Here is an 18,859-nt window from a genome sequence, read left to right as displayed (position 1 = left end):
ACCCCCACAAACCCAAAGATGTGCAGGGTAGGTAGATTGGCTACGTTAAATTACCCTTAATTAGGGAAAAAAATAGAATTGGGTACTCTAAATTCAAAAACAATGGGATGAAGGAGACAATTCACAGTCAAAAGTTGTTGAACTCAATGTTAAGTCCGGAAGTAACGGTAAGATAGCAGTTAAGGCAGATTGGGAAACTAAAGCTGCAAAGGAGTCTGTATGTATTCCATAGTTATGTTGATTAAGCTAAAGTCTCTCAAGGATGTCTTGAGTAAAAGGACCATGGGGGGGGATTCTCTGATCCTGAGGATAAGTGTTGATGCCGTCGTAAACGCCGTCGCGTTTCCTGGCGGCGTCAACATGGCCTCTGGAGCAGCAAGCACGGCACTGCAGTGACCCACGCCACGTGACCTGCCGATCCCGGCTCAGATGGGCACCGCTGGTCTGCGCAGGTGTAGTGGGGCCGGCGCCATCTCCGCTCATGCGCAGTGTCTTCCTTCTCCACCAGCCCCGACGCAGCATGGCGTAGGGCTACAGATGCCGGCGCGGAACAAAGGAGGCCCCCAGCCCGAGAGGCCGTCCCACCAATCGGTGGGCCCCAATCGCGGGCCAGACCACAGCGGAGGCCCCCCCAGGGTTGGACCTCCTCTCCCTCCTCACAGGTCGCCCCCGGATCCTTCCACGCCAAGGTTCCAAGTTAGAACGGCGCCGGCGGGACTCGGGTTTTTTGGTACGGCCGTTCGGCCCATCCCGGGCGGAGAATCGCGGGGGGGCCCCGTAGAGCAGTCCCCGACCGGCATTCTTCGGAGAATCGCGTCCCGGCATCGGGGCGACGGGGCGCGATTCGCGCCGGGCGCGGCGATTCTCCGGCCCAGCCCTGGGGTAGAGAATCCCGTCCCATGTTCAAAGAACGAAGAAGAGAAAACCCCAGAAGTCCCTGGATCCACAAGGAACACAGACTGACACACAATGAACTTGTGTATAATTTCATGCCTTGACTAGTGAAATATTAAGTACCATTCTTTGTTGGATGGCACAGTGGTGCAGTGGTTAGCACTGCTGCCTCACAGCCCCGTGGACCCGGGTTTGTTCCCAGCCCTGGGTCACTGTTTGTGTGGAGTTTGCACATTCTCCCCGTGTCTGCCCCCACACAACCCAAAGATGTGCAGCGTAGATGGATTGGCCACGCTACAATTGCCCCTTAATTGGAAAAAAATTGGGCACTTCAAATTATAAAAAAAGTATCATTCTTCATTGTCTAGTATACCTTGTTAGTTTGAATTTTAATATGCTTTTTGTCAGTGAGGTTATTCCTCAACAATAATTTTCTTACCCTGGGGTTTAGTATTGAGTCCGACACGATGGAGTTACCAAATCTGCTTTTTAAAAAATTCATTTTGGGTCATTTCAAAATCCCACCTATTGTGTTCTTACTGAGATACTAGAGCAGAAATCTTTGGTATCAGGGAGTCCCTTTCCCTGGTTCCACATCTTCTGAGGATACTTGTCTTGCAAGGGCAATGTGAAGGACTGGAGAAGTCCTCAAGGAATTTTAACCTCATTATGTGAAACTCAATTAAAGAGACTTACAAAGAATGTAAAGTGTCTTCTACTTACCAATTATGTTTGTTAAAATATATGAGTTAAATAAGGAAGTTTCAATTCCCGTATTATTCTCTTTTAGCACACTTTAGACTTCACGTTTTGGGAGATTCCATGATTATCTTAACACAAGGCAACTTGGAAAACGGCACACTGCTGACAGAGTTTGTCAGAATTAAAAGCTTAAAATTAATCATTCCATTACATGCAATTTACTGTTCCAAAGAACTGTAAAACTTCTGTGGACCAAACAAGAACAAACCTTTAAACAAACAAGAAATAAATTGCTTCAGTGTCTGAATGTGAACCAGCAAAGACAGAGATATATTTAAGAATACATAATAGAGAAACTTTCTCCAATCTTTCATGCCAGTACCGTGAGATTTGTGGCAATTAGAATAGCCTGTGGGTACTGGTAAGATCCAGTCTTTATATAACACACAGACTTGAACAGAAAATGCAAAAGAGATGAAGTCAACATGAGTGTATTATGATGTGTGAGATTTGCTTATGGTATAAATATCAAACCATAACTGAAGAAACGTCAGAGTATTGATTATCAACAGAAAAGCAGAACACTTTTTAAATGCGTGAAACTTCTAAATGCTGATGTTCAGAGAGGGTGACCCTGTATAAGGAAAATAGAAAGTTAGTATGCCAGTACAGCAAGCAATTAGGAAGACAAATGGCATGTTGGCATTATTTGTAAGGGTACTGGAGTACAATAGGGAAGACCTGCTACAATTGTGAAGAGATTTAGTGAGGTCACAGAGTACTGTGTGTAGTACTCCATAGGCATGCTTGCATTGGAGGCAGTATTGTGAAGGATTGGTTCTTGAGATGAGAAGGGTTGACAAAGAGGCTGAGTAAATTGGGTCTATATTCTCTGGTGATTAGAAGATTGAGAGATGATCTAACCAAAACATGCAAGGTTCTGAGGGGATTTGAAAAGATAGACACTGAGAGGATGTTTCTCCTAGCTGGGGAACCTGGAACACAGACGTACAGTCTCGGGATAAAGGGTCAGTTAAGACGGAGATGAGAAGATATTCTTCATTCAGACGATTGTGAATCTTTGGAATTGTCCACCCTAAATGGTTGAGGAAGCTCCAATGTTGAGTATATTGGAGGCTGAGACAGACAGATTATTTTTTTTAAATAAATTTAGAAAATCCAATTCTTTTTTATTCCAATTAAGGGGCAACTTTAGCGTGGCCAGTCCACCTACCCTGCACATCTTGGGGTGTGGGGGTGAGACCGCCGCAAAAACAGGGAGAATGTACAAACCCCACACAGACAGATACCTGGGGCTGGAATCGAACCGAGGTCCTCGGCCTGTGAGGCAGCAGTGCAAACAAATGAGCCACTGTGCCACCCAACAGACAGATTCTTGATATCTTGGGAAATTAAGGGATATGGGAAATGCGCAGGGAAGTGGAGTTGAGGTAGAAGATCAGGCATAATCACCAAGAAACTTCGAAGTTCAATGCATGCTCTGTGCCAAGTTAACTTAACTCAGCTAGGGTGGTTGGAGGGGATTTATAATATGCTCAATGTCTCTGTCTTTTTTAAAAAAAAATTTAAGGTATCCAATTATTTTTTTCCAATTAAGGGGCAATTTAACGTGGCCAATCCACCTAGCCTGCACATCTTTGGGTTGTGGGAGTGAGACTCATGCAGACACGGGGAGAATGTGCGAACTCCACACGGCCAGTGACCCGGGACCGGGATCGAACCAGTGCTAACCGCTGCACCCCCGTGCTGCCCCAATGTCTGACTCTCAGGGAAGCAGATGTTCATGTTTGAACACCTACTGAGGATAGAAGAAATCTAAGACCTCATTATCATAGAATTTACAGTGCAGAAGGAGGCCATTCGGCCCATCGAGTCTGCACCGGCTCTTGGAAAGAGCACCCTACCCAAGGTCAACACCGCCACCCTATCCCCATAACCCAGTAACCCCACCCAACACTAAGGGCAATTTTGGACACTAAGGGTAATTTATCATGGCCAATCCACCTAACCTGCACATCTTTGGACTGTGGGAGGAAACCGGAGCACCCGGTGGAAACCCATGCAGACACGGGGAGAACGTGCAGACTCCGCACAGACAGTGACCCAAGCTGGAATCGAACCTGGGACCCTGGAGCTGTGAAGCAATTGTGCTATCCACAAGGCTACCGTGCTGCCCAAACCAAACCTGAACCAAACTACTGTAATATTAGTTCCCTGTTCAACCCAGGGCTTAGCCTCTGATCTCATATCCTTTCCATGATACAGGCTGTTTATTTCCAGCTCCATAGCATTGCCCACCTCATCACTACCTCAATCCCCATTCATGAGTTTGTCAACTCTAGACTTATCTCCAATTCTGTCCTAACTGGTTTCCCTTATACTGCAGATCATTCAAAACCTTGCTGGCCATATCCTGTCCTACACCAAATCCTTTGTCTATTATTGTTGATGTACATGGGGTTCCAGGCTGTTATAACCCCTACGAGGCCTACGGGGATGACGCGACTGATCTCCCCTTGGGGATCGTGAAGTATAATCTCCCCCGCTGAATTGGCGGAGGCACAACAGCGAGCTTGTTAATTCCCTGAGATAAAAAACGGCCTAGGAAGGAGCCGACATCCCAGGATGGACCCAGCTGGGATTTGGACTGTTACTTTGTTATTATTTTTCCTAAAGTGAGTAGGAAATAAACTATTTTTGACTCTACTTTTCGGCACTGTTCCTGACTACAATAATGGCGATGAGGATAAAACAGAATTACAGGAGGCGATGCTGGCCACTCAGACTACGGGTGCTTCTCAACGCAAGGGAGTAAGGTTTGCACTATTTCAAAAATGCCGCTCTTTGCTAGACTCGATGAGTTTGATACAAGTGTGGAAGACTGGGCTCAGTACGCGGAATGTGAGCGCTATTTCTTCAGGGCAAATGCTCTTACTGGGGAAGATCGCCAGAGGGGACTTCCGGTGGCAGCCATGGAGTGAGTGGTCGTACATTAAGGTTGAATTATTTAGTCCTTTTTTCCCATTTTCCGGGCCTTTGGTAACTGGAAAAAGTGAGAATCTTAAAAATTACGGTATTCTCCTTCGGCGGCTAATGTCGAAGAGTTACCAAACAAGGAGTGTGACGAATAAGGGGCAACATTCAGACCAATTGGACTTGCGGGGTGCAGCAAGAGAAAAGATGGTGGAACCTGTGGTGCAATTGCTCGCTCAATAGTTCAACAGTTGGTGGCATTCCTGGGGGGTGAGTTCAAGCAGCAAAGGAAGGCAGCCTCAGAAGACCTGGCCAAGGTGGCAGAGCCAATTTGGGCTACCCTGGAGAGAGTGAAGCAGAAGCTGGAGGCGCAGAATGCTTCAATCCAGAAGGTGGAGGAGGTAGTGGCCGGCTACGAGAATTGTTTCGCCTCATTGAAGGCTGAAATGCTGATGATGGCGGAAGGTGAGAAGAAGTTGAGGGAGCAGGTTGATGGCCTGGCGAATTATTCGAGGAGACAGAATCTGAGGATCATGGGGCTGCCTGAAAGGATCGGGGGAACTCAGACCACAAAGTATGTGGCCAAGATGTTGAGCAGTTGCTGGGGGAGGAGGTCTTTAACCGCCTTCTGAAGTGGATCGGGCACACAGATCACTGCGGATAAGGCCAAAAGCTGGAGAGCTGCCAAGAACGATCATCGTGAGGCTGCATCAGGACTTGGATAAGGAGGAGATTGTGAAGTGGGCGAAGGAGACACTGGGGTGAGCCTAGGATGGCCAGGCGGTTCATATCTACCAGGACATGGGGGTGGAGCTGGCCAAGCGGCGGGTCGCGTTAATAGGGTCAAGGCAGCCGTCTACAGGAACAAGGCGCTGCAGTTTGGGGTGCTGTACCCAGCTCGTCTGTAGGTCACACATGGTGGACAGGAGCATTATTTTGACATGTAGGAGGAGGCGAGCAGCTTTTTGAGGGACCATGAATTGGGGTATGTTTAAGGACATTGGATTTTGGTGGGGTTCATCTGTGTAACGGATGGGAGGTGTTGGATTAAGGGAGGGAGGGAAATTGTGTCTTCGCATGGGGTTGTTTTGTTGGGTCTTGTTTTTGCTCCCCACTCGGCACAGTAAATTGTATATAGTTTTGTACCTTTTTGCCTCTCCGTGTTGGGGTACTGTAATTTGTAATATAAAATGTGTTGCTTGGTGGCCAAAGCGGGGGTGGGGGAGAGAGAGAGACGGGTGGGGGAGCAGACTTGGTGCGGCGTGGGTGTTGGGTGGGGCAAGGGGGGTGGAAGGGTGCTTTGGTACAGGGGAAGTGGGTACCCTTCGGGTAGGGGCCATCCTGCTAGCAAGGGAGGCTAGTTTTTGTTTTAATTTTTAGAATACCCAATTCATTTTTTCCAATTAAGGGGCAATTTAGAGAGGTCAATCCACCTAGCCTGCACATCTTTGGGTTGTGGGGGCGAAACCCACGCAGGCATGGGGAGTATGTGCAAATTCCACACGGACAGTGACCCAGAGCCGGGATCGAACCTGGGACCTCGATGCCGTGAGGCAGCAATGCTAACCACTGCGCCATCGTGCTGCCCTGCAGGGAGGCTAGTTAATGGAGTGAGGTGGGGGGAAGAGTTGTGGAGGGAAGTAGGAGGGGGGGTTGGGTGGTGTTGGTTTTCTTTGTTAGTCGCTTGGTGGGGTGGAGGATGGGGTGGGGTAGGTGGAATTCTGTGTTTGGATTGGGGAGAGGGAGTTGCTGATATTGAAGGGATTGTTGTAGCGTGGTTTGCTAGGGGAGAATAGCAGCAGCCTGAGGGGACCTGTGGTATGGGCAGAATGGGGCCAGGAGGAATGCACGGAATGTTGGATATGGCTGATCAGGATGGGGCGGATTAGGGTTGGGGGGGTGGGGGGTGCGCTTGGAGTCCTCTGATCAGTCTGGTCTCCTGGAATGTTAGGGGACTGAATGGGCGATCAAGCGGTCCCATGTTTTCGCTCACTTCAACAGTTTAAGGCAGAGGTGGTGTTTATGTGAGAGACGCATTTGAGGGTTGCAGATCGGGCTAGTCTGAGGAAAGGTTAGTTGGACAGATGTTTCATTCAGAGTTAGATATGAAGACGAGGGGTATTGCGGTGGTGATTAGTAAGAAGGTAGTCTTTTCGGCTAGCAGGGTATCCAGGGAGTAGGTATGCAATGGTAAGTGGGAGGTTGGAGGGGCTGCCTGTGGTGTTGGTGAATGTCTATGCCCCCAATTGGGATGATGTAGATCTTATGAAAAGGGAGCTGGTTCCGGACTTGGACCCGCACAGATTATGGGGAGGGTACCAAGTCTTTGAAGGTGTCAGTGATGGTGAAAGAACTGTTGGGGTTTATGGAACGGATCGGGGGGATGGATCCATGGCAGTTTGGTAGGCCGAGGGTGAAGGAATTTCCGTTCTTTTCTCATGTTCATCGGGTACATTCTCAGATTGATTTTTTTTTGTCATGGACAAGACATTGTTGGTGGGGGTGGTTGGGTCGCAGTACTCAGCGATTGTGGTGTTGGACCACGTGCCGCATTTTGTGGATCGGTGTATGGAAAAGGAGGGTTGGCAGCGTCTGCAGTGGAGGCTGGATGTAGGGTAGTTGGCCAATAAGGGGATTTGTGAGAAGATTAAGGTGGCTACACGTATGTATGTAGAGCCCAATATGTCATAATATACACCAGTATATCATGGTGTAGACACACACACTGATGGACACACAGTGGGACCAATCAACACACACAACACCGCAGCCAATCACCAGTTAGAGCACACGCACTATAAAGACAGGGGGCATCAGAGTTCCCGTTCATTCGAGCTGCAGCTTCCTAGTAGGGCAGAGCTCACAGCCTGCAGCACAGACATTCACCATGTGCTGAGTGCATCGACTGGTTAGGACAAGGCAAAGGTCTTTCGTTAAAGCTAATATCGTGTTAACCCACAGTATGTTGAACAGTTAATGACTCAATAAAATAGTGTTGCACTATTTCAAGTGTTGGTGACCTGTATGTGTTCCACGGATCCAAAGCACCCAACACAACATGATACCAGGAGTTGAGGGATATTAGCACTTCTTAGACCTACCTGCAAGTGATCTGCCTTCCGCCAGCATTCCGTCATCCTGTAACATGGACAACATCTGCCCGCCGCCGCCGCTCCGCATCGCCGGCTCAGTCATGAGGCAGTTCTTGGATAGCCTGGATTTTCCGGAAGTGGAGAGGGGAAGGTGCAGTGGTTGGGTACCCCGATTGGGCTGGGGGAAGTGATAGGGTGTGTGGGTTTGATGTAGTCTGGGAAGGCCCAGAACCTAATGGACTCCCAGCTGAATTCTATAAAAAAATGTTACAGAATTGGGTTTCCATTTAGACAAGGTGTTCAATGAGTCGGCTTATAAGGAGGGGCTCCTTCCCACATTCACACAGGCATCAATTTCACTTCTTCTGAGTAAGAAGAAGGACCTGGAGGTGTGCTGCTCGTAGCGTCCGATATCATTGTTAAATGTGGATGCAAAGCTATTGGCTATGATGCTGGCGATGTGCATGGAGGGTTGTGTGCCGGGGGTGATAGATGAGGACCAAACAAGGTTCGTGAAGGAGTGGCAGCTGTCGGCTAATATTAGGAGGCTGTTAAATATGATTATGATGCCTTCGGAGGGTCAGGGATCGGAAGTGATAGTGTCGATGGGTGCAGAGAAGGCGTTTGACCAGGTTGAGTGGAAACATTTGTTTGAAGTGCTGGGAATGTTTGGATTTGGGCAGGGATATGTGGATTGGATCAGGCTGTTATATAGGTCTCCTGTGGCAAGTGTTCGCACAAACAATGTTAATTTGGGGTATTTTTGGCTGTATCGGGGAACGAGGCAGGATTGTCCGTTGTCTCCATCACTTTTTGCATTGGCGATCGAGCCTTTGGCAATGGCACTTAGGGCTTCAGGATGTGGAGGCGTATAGTACGGGGGCGGCGGAGAGCGCTGGAGCATCGGGTTTCCCTGTGTTCCCGGATGATCTGTTGTTGTATGTTCCGGATCCGGGGGAGAGTTTTCTGGTGATTTTAACGGGGGTTGGGACCTTCTCTGGGTATCAGCTCAATGTAGGAAAGTGAGAGGTGTTTCCGGTGAATGCTCGGATGGCAGAGGTGAGGTTTGGAGAAGATGCTGGTCAAGTCGAGTTTTCGATATTTGGGTCTGGGGTGGCGCATAGTTGGGCTTAACTGCATAAATTGAATTTGGCTAACTTGGTGGAGGGGGTGAAGTGGGACTTGAAGAATTGGGATGCCTGACCACTTTCGCTAGGAGGGTCCGGACAGTAAAGATGATGTTCTCGCCTAGGTTTCTGTTTGTTATTCAGAATCTCCCGATTTCTCTGGCCAAGTCCTTTTTTGGCACGATGAATAGGATAATCTCTGAGTTTACATGGGTGGGTTAGGAGGGGTTTTTTGGAGAGGGACAGGTGGAGAGGGGTATTGGCATTGCTGAGCTTGTTGAATTATTAATGGACAGCGAATATTGAGAAGGTCAGGTGGTGGGCGGAGAAGGCGAGGTCGGTGTGTGGGCGGATGGAGGGAGGCTCGTGTAGGGGTTGAGTTTTAGGGCACTGTTGTTGGCGCCTCTTCTATTCTCGCCGGCGAAATACTCCTCAAGCCCGTTAGTAGTATCATCGCTCAGTGTGGAATCAGTGCAGGCAACCTTATAAGATGGAGGGCGGGCCATGGTGGGCGCCAATCTGTGGCAATCTCAGATTTGTCCCGATGTGGCTGGATTCGACATTTAGGGTTTAGGAGCGGACGGGGATAGCGTGTTTTAGGGACCTGTTCGTGGGGGTAGACGTCTGGAGCTGGGAAAATTGGTGAAAGAGTTCCTGTTGCCGAGGGGTGACAGGCTCTAGGGGCTTTGGTAGAAAGGAGGTGGCCACGTTTCCGAGGTCGCCGCCATTGCTGAAGTATGAAAAAAAATTGTCTGAGGAGGAGATGGGGAGGGTAGGATCTCGGACGTATACGTGGAACTAATGGAAAAGGAATGGGCATCGTAGAGGATGTAAAGCAAAAGTGGAGGGAGGATGATGTACCATTAATCCACTGCTAGACGATGAGAGCGAGAGAACATAGGCTTTATTACACAAGAACATGCCTGCCTGAGATCGGTGAAGGCCGCATCTGTGGTGCCCACGAGGGGTTCGCTGGGTCTGCCGGGAACGCGCTGAGGCTCTGGTCAGCCACCTCTAATGAGGAGGCTAGCTTTACCATATCCTGTAGGTCAGTGGTCCCGTTTTCCAGCTGTCGCTGCCGGATGTAGTTAGACCGGACCCCATAGGTGTCCCGGATCATCAGTTTCATGTGCTCGTCGACCTTCACATCCTTGTAGTTGCAGAGTCAGGTTCTCCAGGTACTCGTCCAGCAATTCCCCGGCGCGTTGTCAGCGGGTAGTGAGGAGGTGCCACGCGAACACTTAGTTCACGGGCTACACAAACTGTCTCTTTAGAATCGCCACTGCCGCGTTGTACGTGGCTGCGTCTTGAATCGTACCCGCGATTCGGTGGCTCACCCGGGCGTGGAGGAGGCGCAGCTTGAGGGCGTCGGAGGGTGGCGTTGCAGAGGAATCGAGGTAGGCCTCAAAACAGCGGAGCCAGTGGGAGAAGATTTTCTTTGCTTTTGATGCTCATGTGTCGAGTTCCAATTTATCAGGCTTCAGAACGGTTTCCATAGTGATGTCTTTGTGTAATAAATTGATGTACCATTAATCCACTGCTAGACGATGAGAGGGAGAGAACATAGGCTTTATTACACAAGAACTTGCCTGCCTGAGATCGCTGTACCAACTGAGCACCGCCCCCAGGCGGCCTGTCTATATACCGTCCGGGGGGGGGGGTGCGGAGCCAGAGGCGGAGCCCACCAGGGTTCCAGTACACTACATGGAAAAGGGATCATATTACAGTCCTCTACAGACAACGTATTCTGGTGAATACATTCATCACAGAGGACCTGGGGTATTTGAGGCAGGGTTATGTAGTGAGGCCCTGTGTAGAGTAAATATGACCTCCTTGTGTGTGAAGCTAAGCCTCATTCATTTTAAAGTGGTGCACAGAGCATACATGATAGTGGCGCGGATGGGTCATTTCTCTCTGGGGCTAGAAAATAGATGCGGACGGTGCTTAGGGGGCCCATGTGTTCTGGGCGTGCCCTAAGTTGAACGAGTTGTGGAAGTCATTTGTGGCGGCTATGTCGCAGGTTCTGGGGATCAGGGTTGTTCCGAGCCCGTGTGTGACGATATTCGGGGTGTCGGAGGATCAGGGAATACAGATGGGGAGAGAAGCCAATGTTTTGGCCTTTGCCTCCCTTATAGCCCGGAAGCAGATCTTGGTAGGCTGGCAGATACCGGAGATGCCTCAAGTGGCAGCGTGGGTGAGTGACTTGGTTGAAAATTAAATCTGCCATGAGGGGACCGGAGGAGGGGTTATTTTTGAGATGGAGGCTGTTCATCGCCATCTTTAAGGAATGGCAAACATCTGCGGGGGTGGGTGGGTGATTGGGGTTGTTATTTCTTTACTGTATCGTGGGTACATTTTGCATGTTATGGTTTGAATGGGTGCTTTGTGATTTGTAAAAAATTCGGAAATGCTTTGAATAAAAATATTTTTTAAATAATCGCTAGAAATTCATTCTTTTGACCACCTGTGGGGCCTCCATTTTGAGTGTCATAAAAGCCTAACCTACCCTGCGGCCCCAGACTGCAAGATGTTCAAGGAATTAGTGGCACTCGTAACAAATTACTACGACCCCAGGCCATTGGTCATTGTCCAATGATACCGATTTAACATGGCCGAGAGAACCCTGGGGGAGTCTGTTCCAGAGTTTTTAACAAGGCTCCGCAAATTGGTAGAACATTACAACTACAGATCATCCTTACCCAAGATGCTATGAGATTGCCTTGTATGCGGTATAAACAACATGGCGACACAACGGAAATTGCTGGCCAAGCCGTTGCTGGACGTCGAGATCTCCCTCTCACGGTCGAGCAGAGAGAAAGGAATCCATGAGCTCCAGTGGATGTCAGGGATGGAGATGAATAGCGTAGGATGCCCCCCATTCAGATGAGCCAAGCCCCCTAGGAGAGAGACCTCTGGGACGCCACCCTTTCCAAATACCGTCGGGATCAGGCCCGTTGACGGAGGGCTGCTGCAACCAGGTGGGACACCTCCCCAGAATCAATGGAGGAAGATCCACAGAAGTGCGACACCTGTGGCCAGAGAAACTGCAGAGACAGGCAACTCCAGGTCAGCCAGCAAGCATGTCGCCCTGGTCGAGGGTGGCGCACGACTAGAGCCAGGACTATCCAAGCCTGACAACGACGAGTGCATGCAATTGGATTGCATCGCCGCGCCACGGATTGCCCCCATCAAAATCACTGTCCAGGTGAATGGTCACCGTCTAGAAATGGGCACTGGACACGGGGGCCGCAGTCTCAGCAATAGGACAGCAGATGTTTGAAAAGATCAGTACAGGAATCCAGCAATTGAATTTGAGGGACACCGAGGCAACATTGGCAATCTGCAAGGGGGAAACCCCTAGCCATCACGGGGACAGCAATGACCCCAGTTGCCTATGGACTGCAGTCTGCAACCTGCCCTTGATTTTTTAAAATATAAATTTAGAGTATCCAATTTTTTTTTTCCAATTAAGGGGCAATTTAGCGTGGCCTAAGCCACCTACCCTGCACATCTTTGTGTTGTGGGGGTGAAATATTCGCAGACACAGCAGAATGTGCAAACTCCACACAGACAGTGATCCAGGGTTGGGATTCGAACCCGGGTCCTCAGCACCGTAGTCCCAGTGAGCCTGCTCTTGATAATAGTGCGGGGCCCTTGCCCGAGTTTGCTGGGTTGTGATTGGCTGCAGAGTCTCCATTTGGACTGGCAATGGATTTCAGGTCAGGCACTGGGGGATTAAACAAGTCCTGGGGTAGTACCTGGAGGTTTTCCAGGAGAGCCTGGGTAAAAGCAAAAAGATACACGTAGACCCTGAGGCCCAATCAAAGTATTTCGGGGCCTTCCCAGTTCTCTATGTATTGCTGACAAAGGCAAAGGATGAACTCAACTACTTGGAAAGCCTAGGAATCACCTGGCCGGTAAACTGTGCAGATTGGCCTGCGCCTGTAGTCCCAGTACTGGACAAAATGGTCTGTTTGTGAGGGGATTATGAGCTAACCATAAACAAGGGCCGCAAACGCACCCGGCGCGGGGGCGGAGAATGGGGCGTCGGACCTGCAATGCTTTTGTGCGATTCTCCGGCGACCGGAGTATCGCCGCCAGTCGCACGTGCGGTCGACGTGGCGCTGGTCAGGGGCCCGTTGAGAGAGGCCCCCGCGGTGATTCTCCGCGGATGACCGGCCGAGTTCTCGCCGGCGTGGTTCACGTATGGTTTCACCTGGAGTCGGTGGCCGTCCTGGTGGGGGTTGGGTGGTCCGTCACCGGGGGGGACCTCCACGACGGCCAGGCCCGCGATCAGGGGCCACCGATCGGCGGGCACGCGCGTTCTGGGGGGGTGGGCTACTTCTTCGGCCCCGGCCCGATGTGTGGGTCCGCAATGTTGCGCGGGGCCGGCACCGCAGCCAGCTGCAGCGCACATGTGCGGACTCGCGGCCGGAAGTGCCGGGCCCCGTATCAGCAGCCGGAGCTGCGTGGAGCACTCCAGGGCCCTGCAAGCCCCCTTAAAAATGGAAAATCACCCAGACTTTCTAGAAAAATGTCCGGAGTGATTTGCGCACGTTTCCTCGGGGGCGCGGGGACATAGCCCCATTATTGGAGAATTCTGCCCAAGGCTTCTTGTTTAGACAGTTACCCGATGTCACGAATAGAGGATCTCTTTGCAAAGTTGGCTGGTGGACACTCTTTTTCTAAATTTGATATTAATCACGCATACCTCCAATTGGAGCTAGCCGCAGATTCCAGAAAAATTGTGACCATTAATACCCATAGAGGCCTCTATGAATACATGGGTTTACCACCATGTGTGTTATCGGCTCGTGCTATTTTCCAGAGAGTCATGCAGAACCTCCTCCATGGACTAGCGCGAGTTGCAGTCTACTTGGATGACATCCTGATCACCGGAGCCACCGAAAAGGAGCATCTGAGCAACCTGGAGGAAATCCTTGACCCGTTTTCTGAGACAGACACCGCCTCAAGAGAGGAAATTGTGTTTTCTACACCAAAGAGATCATGTACTTTGCGCGATTCTCCGGCGACCGGAGTATCGCCGCCAGTCGCACGCGCGGTCAACGTGGCACTGGTCAGGGGCCCATTGAGAGAGGCCCCCGCGGTGATTCTCCGCAGATGACCGGCCGAGTTCCCGCCGGCGTGGTTCACGTATGGCTTCGTTGCTGGGTGGAGTTTGCACATTCTCCCCGTGTCTGCGTGGGTCTCACCCCCACAACCCAAAGATGTGCAGGTTACGTGGATTGGCCACGCTAAATTGCCCCTTAATTGGAAAATTAAATAATTGGGTACTCTAAATTTATTTTTTTAAATTTAACTGGAGTCTGGCTATTTAGCCATCGAGACCCAACTTCTCCACAATACGCTTTCTAAATCTCCTTTCCACTTCCCTCTCTACCTGTAGGCCTCTCCCAAAAACCCACTTATTTGACTCTTTTCAATGCCTATCCTACTCTCTCCTTCATTGATTTAGTGACCGTTTTCCTTCGTGCACCTCTGTGATGCACCAAGCAATGTTTGTTTACATTGAAGGCCCTCTATACATCCAAGTTAATTGTTGTTGATGCTCTTCACGGATGTATTACCTACCAACCCACACATAAGTAATAGACAGCCAGGCTGGATTTTCTGGTTAGAGGTAGCAATCAGGAGGTGAGTTTAATTCAGGTTGCAAATCCACCCCAATGTGAAACTGGAATTAGCTATTAGTTTGACCCAGTTGGTGTGTTAATTGCCTAAGAGACGGATATGTCATCCAAAGAACTCGCAAGGACATGGGAACAGTGGTGCGTCAGTCAAAAAGTGGGCTACGTTGTGACTCGCTTCAGCAGCCATTGCTGTGGCTGCCATTTGCACATTAATGTTTGAGGCCAAAAGTTGGTGCAATTGAAATTTCCCACATTTCGGAAAGAAATGTATGTCCTGGAATCCAGGACATGGTAGGCTGCTGACAAGTTTTTTTCAAATCAGTGTTTTATTTTAATATAATGGGGTAAAATCCCTCTGAGCTCAGATTCTTCAGCATCAAATCAAACTGCATCTTGTCACATGCGTTTACAGTTAACCCTATGTTTGCCTCCATTGAACTTCCCGAAAGCTGCTAAAGCCTGGCCGCTTCATTAAAAATTCAAAATCTTAACCAGGGATGGGCTCATAAAACGTCCACAATGATGCTATTTGCCTCATTAATAGGAGCAAGTTCGTACCGAAGCCCGCTCCTTGTCCCGCCCCTGGGAAACAGAGGCGGAGTCCTGGCCGCGTTCCTCGGCGGCCATTTTTCTGCTGTCCTGCCTCCATTCCGTCTCATCGGGACTGGGAAAATCCGACCCCTGGGCTCTGTGCCAAAAAGCGTCACTATCTTTACGAGAGACGAGAGGAGAAGGAAACTAGCCAGAAAACACATTGCACCCCTACTAAACATATAGAAAAGAAAATTTACATCTCAATATTTATTTTGATAAATTCTGAGACACGGAATGTAAACTGACAATTATCCTTGCAAGATTGTTCATGGCTTTGCAAAATATGGTTTCTGTCACAGGACAACTTTGATTGTTTAAATAACTGTTAATAACTATCGCCTATGAGGAAGCACTATTTCTAGCCATTGTTCAGTCATACAAAGCTCATGTCCTTATAATCATCAGTTTCTTTAGTGCTTACGCTGTGGTAATTGTTTTGTATGGCCCCGGGAAAGCAATCAAAGGATGTAAAAGTTGAATTTCAAGCTCTACAAGTAAATCGGTCTGGGGAGGGCACAGAAAATAAAGATTTCATGTAAGCCGAGCTTGTTGCACATGTTGCAGCTCTTCCCATTGGAAATTAGCACAATCATTTCTTGCAGGCAAGTCATTTTTTAAAAGTTGGCAGATACTATCACTTCATCTCTGTCACCTGTGTAATGAAGTAAACAATGTAGGAACACAGATTAGATCATCCATTATCAAACACCCCATGAAAAAAAAGGAGAAACCACCTGCCGTTTTAACAGATGTTTAATCAATTACTGTAGCTTTCATGAAATGTCCTCCTCATTCCCTGCAACACTGGCTATCTTTTGAGTGGGAGGATGAAATTATGCCAGGACAGAGATAGCAAGCAAGTGGGGTTTTACTGTTTGCTGTTTTCCAACTGAGAAACACGAAGGTATTAAAAACAATCACGTTCACATCTATACAAATTGAAACTAAGCAACTTTTTTGTTTTCCCATCTTTCTCGTTTTCCTTGCGGCCACAAATCTGTTTTGCTCCCTGTCCGTGAAAAAATAATTTTGCTTACTTGCCAATCTGCTTCTAAAGTGCCTTTCTGTTGTCCATCCTGATCTATTCCATAAAACAAGCAGCAGTTGTGTTTTGGGGCTGGCATCGAAACAAGGATCCTGTGCCTTTTGCAGTTTGAGTGGACACAGTGAGTTTAAGAAATAGACTTGCGGAAATGAGCCACCAGACAGACCCAGTACCGGTATCTTACAGCTGTGCATATATTTAAGGAAATAATGGAGGAGTGGAAGTACTGCATATTTCATTGCTGATGCATCACACTAGCAATGCGAAATGGGGGTTGCTTTGTAAACTTGGCCAAGTGTTTTAAAGCATGGTACTGTAAGCAAAACAGATGAACTGGACAAGATTTTTAGCATGTTGCAGCAGTGTCTGTATGTACTTAGTAACAGATGTTTGGTCTCTCTGGGAAGATAATGGTGCTGCTGTAAGGTTGGATTGACCTGTGTGAAAAATACTGAACAGTACTAAAGAAGTAACAAATGATCATGACTCTTCTTGTTTTACTGGGAGAATGCTCAGCCACGCTTCCTTTTAAGCACATAATTACTCCAATGCAACTGAAGCCCATACATTTTCCTCGCTAATAGCTCAGAAGCCATTTTGCCATAATTTATGAGGACAAGGTTCAAAGTTTTAATAATATTTGGATAATATCTTTGCCTTGATGTCTTTGTGCTTTGATGAATAGAATGTAAGTGGGCACATTTCGATTCAGAGCATGACAATGTAAGCGTTAACAACTAAATACTTTACTCAACCTTTATGGAATGCTTACAAAACAGTTTGCTCATAAATTATAGATATCGCCATGAAGAATAATAAACAGCATCTGAGAGTACACAGGCTGCGTGTTCGTACAGGCCATAAGCAACTGTCCATTTAGTGGCTCTATTTTATTCAGATGAATGAATTCCAAAGAATAGAATTATGGTTTAAATAAACCCTTCACAGATACTGTATTAATGTGACAATATGAATAAGGAACTGGAGATAGGAAGCATAGACCTATGCTTCAGAGTGTTCAGTGTTCTGTATTCAGGTGTTTCACAGAGTGTGCAATTTTTTTAAATCTCCAAGTTGCTGTATTTGATTCACAGGGCCAAGTATATTGTTACCTTTTTCTGCCAAAGTGTTTCGCGATTGAACTCGATTCAGAAACTACGCTTGATAATGCTTCTTTTTTTGTGTGGCTTATACTCTTGATTCAAGTTTGCAATTTTATCTATGGATGATAACCTCCTAAAAGCAGACACAGTAAAATGAAGGCCCAACCAAGTAACTGCAACTGATTCAGTACGTACAAGATAATACGTGATCTCCATTGGGCTACCAGCAGTAATGTATTAAGATAAATCATAAACCTCTAGAGAGAAGCTTGAAAGGTTTATCAATGTCATCTCAACCCCAAGACGTATGCTTGCTTGGAAACATGGTACAGGGTATATGATTCTTTATAACATATACAAAATTAATGATTGCATACTATTATTTACTGGTTTTGTGCTGGTAGGGCGTCACATGGCCACCAATGGTCAGTCAACAACATTAAAACTTGCACTTGTATAATGTCATTAGCAAAATAACCAAAGGTGTTTAAAGTCAGATTCTTCAGGGAAAAAAAACATGAATTGACAAACAGTGGTACTAGGTTTTATTAGACAGAATTATCAGGGAATATTAGAGCTTGATGTTGCTACTTATTCACAGGAATGGAACAATCATTTCCCTGGCAGTCGGAGTAACAATTGAATAATAGAAACAATAGGAATAATTGATTTGGCCCATGGTTTTGAGCATGTCACAAGGTAAGTGTTACACATGTCTGCTGCCCCTTGAAATTAGCTCTGAGCTATTTTAACTCTTGGACCGCATTCAAATTCTGTCAGTCGGCCTCCCGCCTGAAGGCAGGGAGCAAGAAAATCTGGCTGCCCACCAACATGGGATAAATGGTGTGATCAAGTTCCAGTGACATTTGCTGTTCCAGAAGGGAATAGGAAAGGGCCTTAAGATTTCCTTCTGGGGCCTAGGGGATCACTGCCTCTTCCCAGCAAGTCCTAACTGGCCTTTCACCTGACGAAAGTGCCATGGCAGCCTCATTCAGCCAGAGTTAAATTTATATTGGGAAGTGTGGCTGGAGGCACTGTGGTGCATCCGTGAGTCTGAGCGTTACGTAGATAGCACATTTAGAGAGGTGGTCACACCACAGCACAAGGGACAAGAGGAAAAAAGGAAATGGGTGACCAGGAAAAACAGGCAAGTCGCCCAGGAATCGCCGGGAGTCCCGCTCACAAATCGGCATTCCATTTTGGAAGCTGCCAAGACTTGCATTTATATAGCACTTTTCAAGACCAATGAAATACTTTTGAAGTGTAGGACTGAATTCTCCCGCACCCGCCGCAAGAACATCATGGGTGAGCCGCGTAGAATGGAAAATCCATTGACCTCGGGCGGGATTCTCCGGTCGCCGAGCGAATGCAGCCGGAGAATCCCACCTATGTTGGGAGCAACAGTATAGGTATAATGCAGGATGAGGCCTTGCATCAAGAATTCAGGGAGCTAGGTAATAAATTAAAAAGCAGGGCCTCCAAAGTTTAATCTCTGGATTACTCCTGGTGTCACATGCTAGCGAGTATAGAAATATAGAAATTACACCCCACATCCTGTAAGACTCCAGCCCATTCTCCCAGTTCCTTCGCCTCAGTCGCATCTGTTCCAACGATGTCACTTTCCAAAACAGTGCTGCTGACATGTCTTCATTCTTCC

The 18,859-nt window shown here is 48.0% G+C and overlaps 1 long non-coding RNA gene across 2 annotated transcripts in view; it reads right to left on the bottom strand.

Annotated features, from left to right (window-relative positions):
* Positions 1-9,696: 9,696 nt before the first annotated feature.
* Positions 9,697-18,859, bottom strand: part of LOC140430636 (uncharacterized) — a 138,656-nt gene continuing 129,493 nt past the window's right edge. For both annotated transcript variants that reach the window (XR_011949481.1, XR_011949480.1), the window contains one exon: positions 9,697-10,349. This is a non-coding gene — a long non-coding RNA (uncharacterized lncRNA). The remainder of the gene's footprint in view (positions 10,350-18,859) is intronic.

Source organism: Scyliorhinus torazame, chromosome 10, assembly GCF_047496885.1.
Source record: "Scyliorhinus torazame isolate Kashiwa2021f chromosome 10, sScyTor2.1, whole genome shotgun sequence".
Taxonomy (NCBI): domain Eukaryota; kingdom Metazoa; phylum Chordata; class Chondrichthyes; order Carcharhiniformes; family Scyliorhinidae; genus Scyliorhinus; species Scyliorhinus torazame.
The sequence above is the reverse complement of the archived record's forward strand: the minus strand, read 5'-3'. Positions and strand labels throughout refer to the sequence as shown.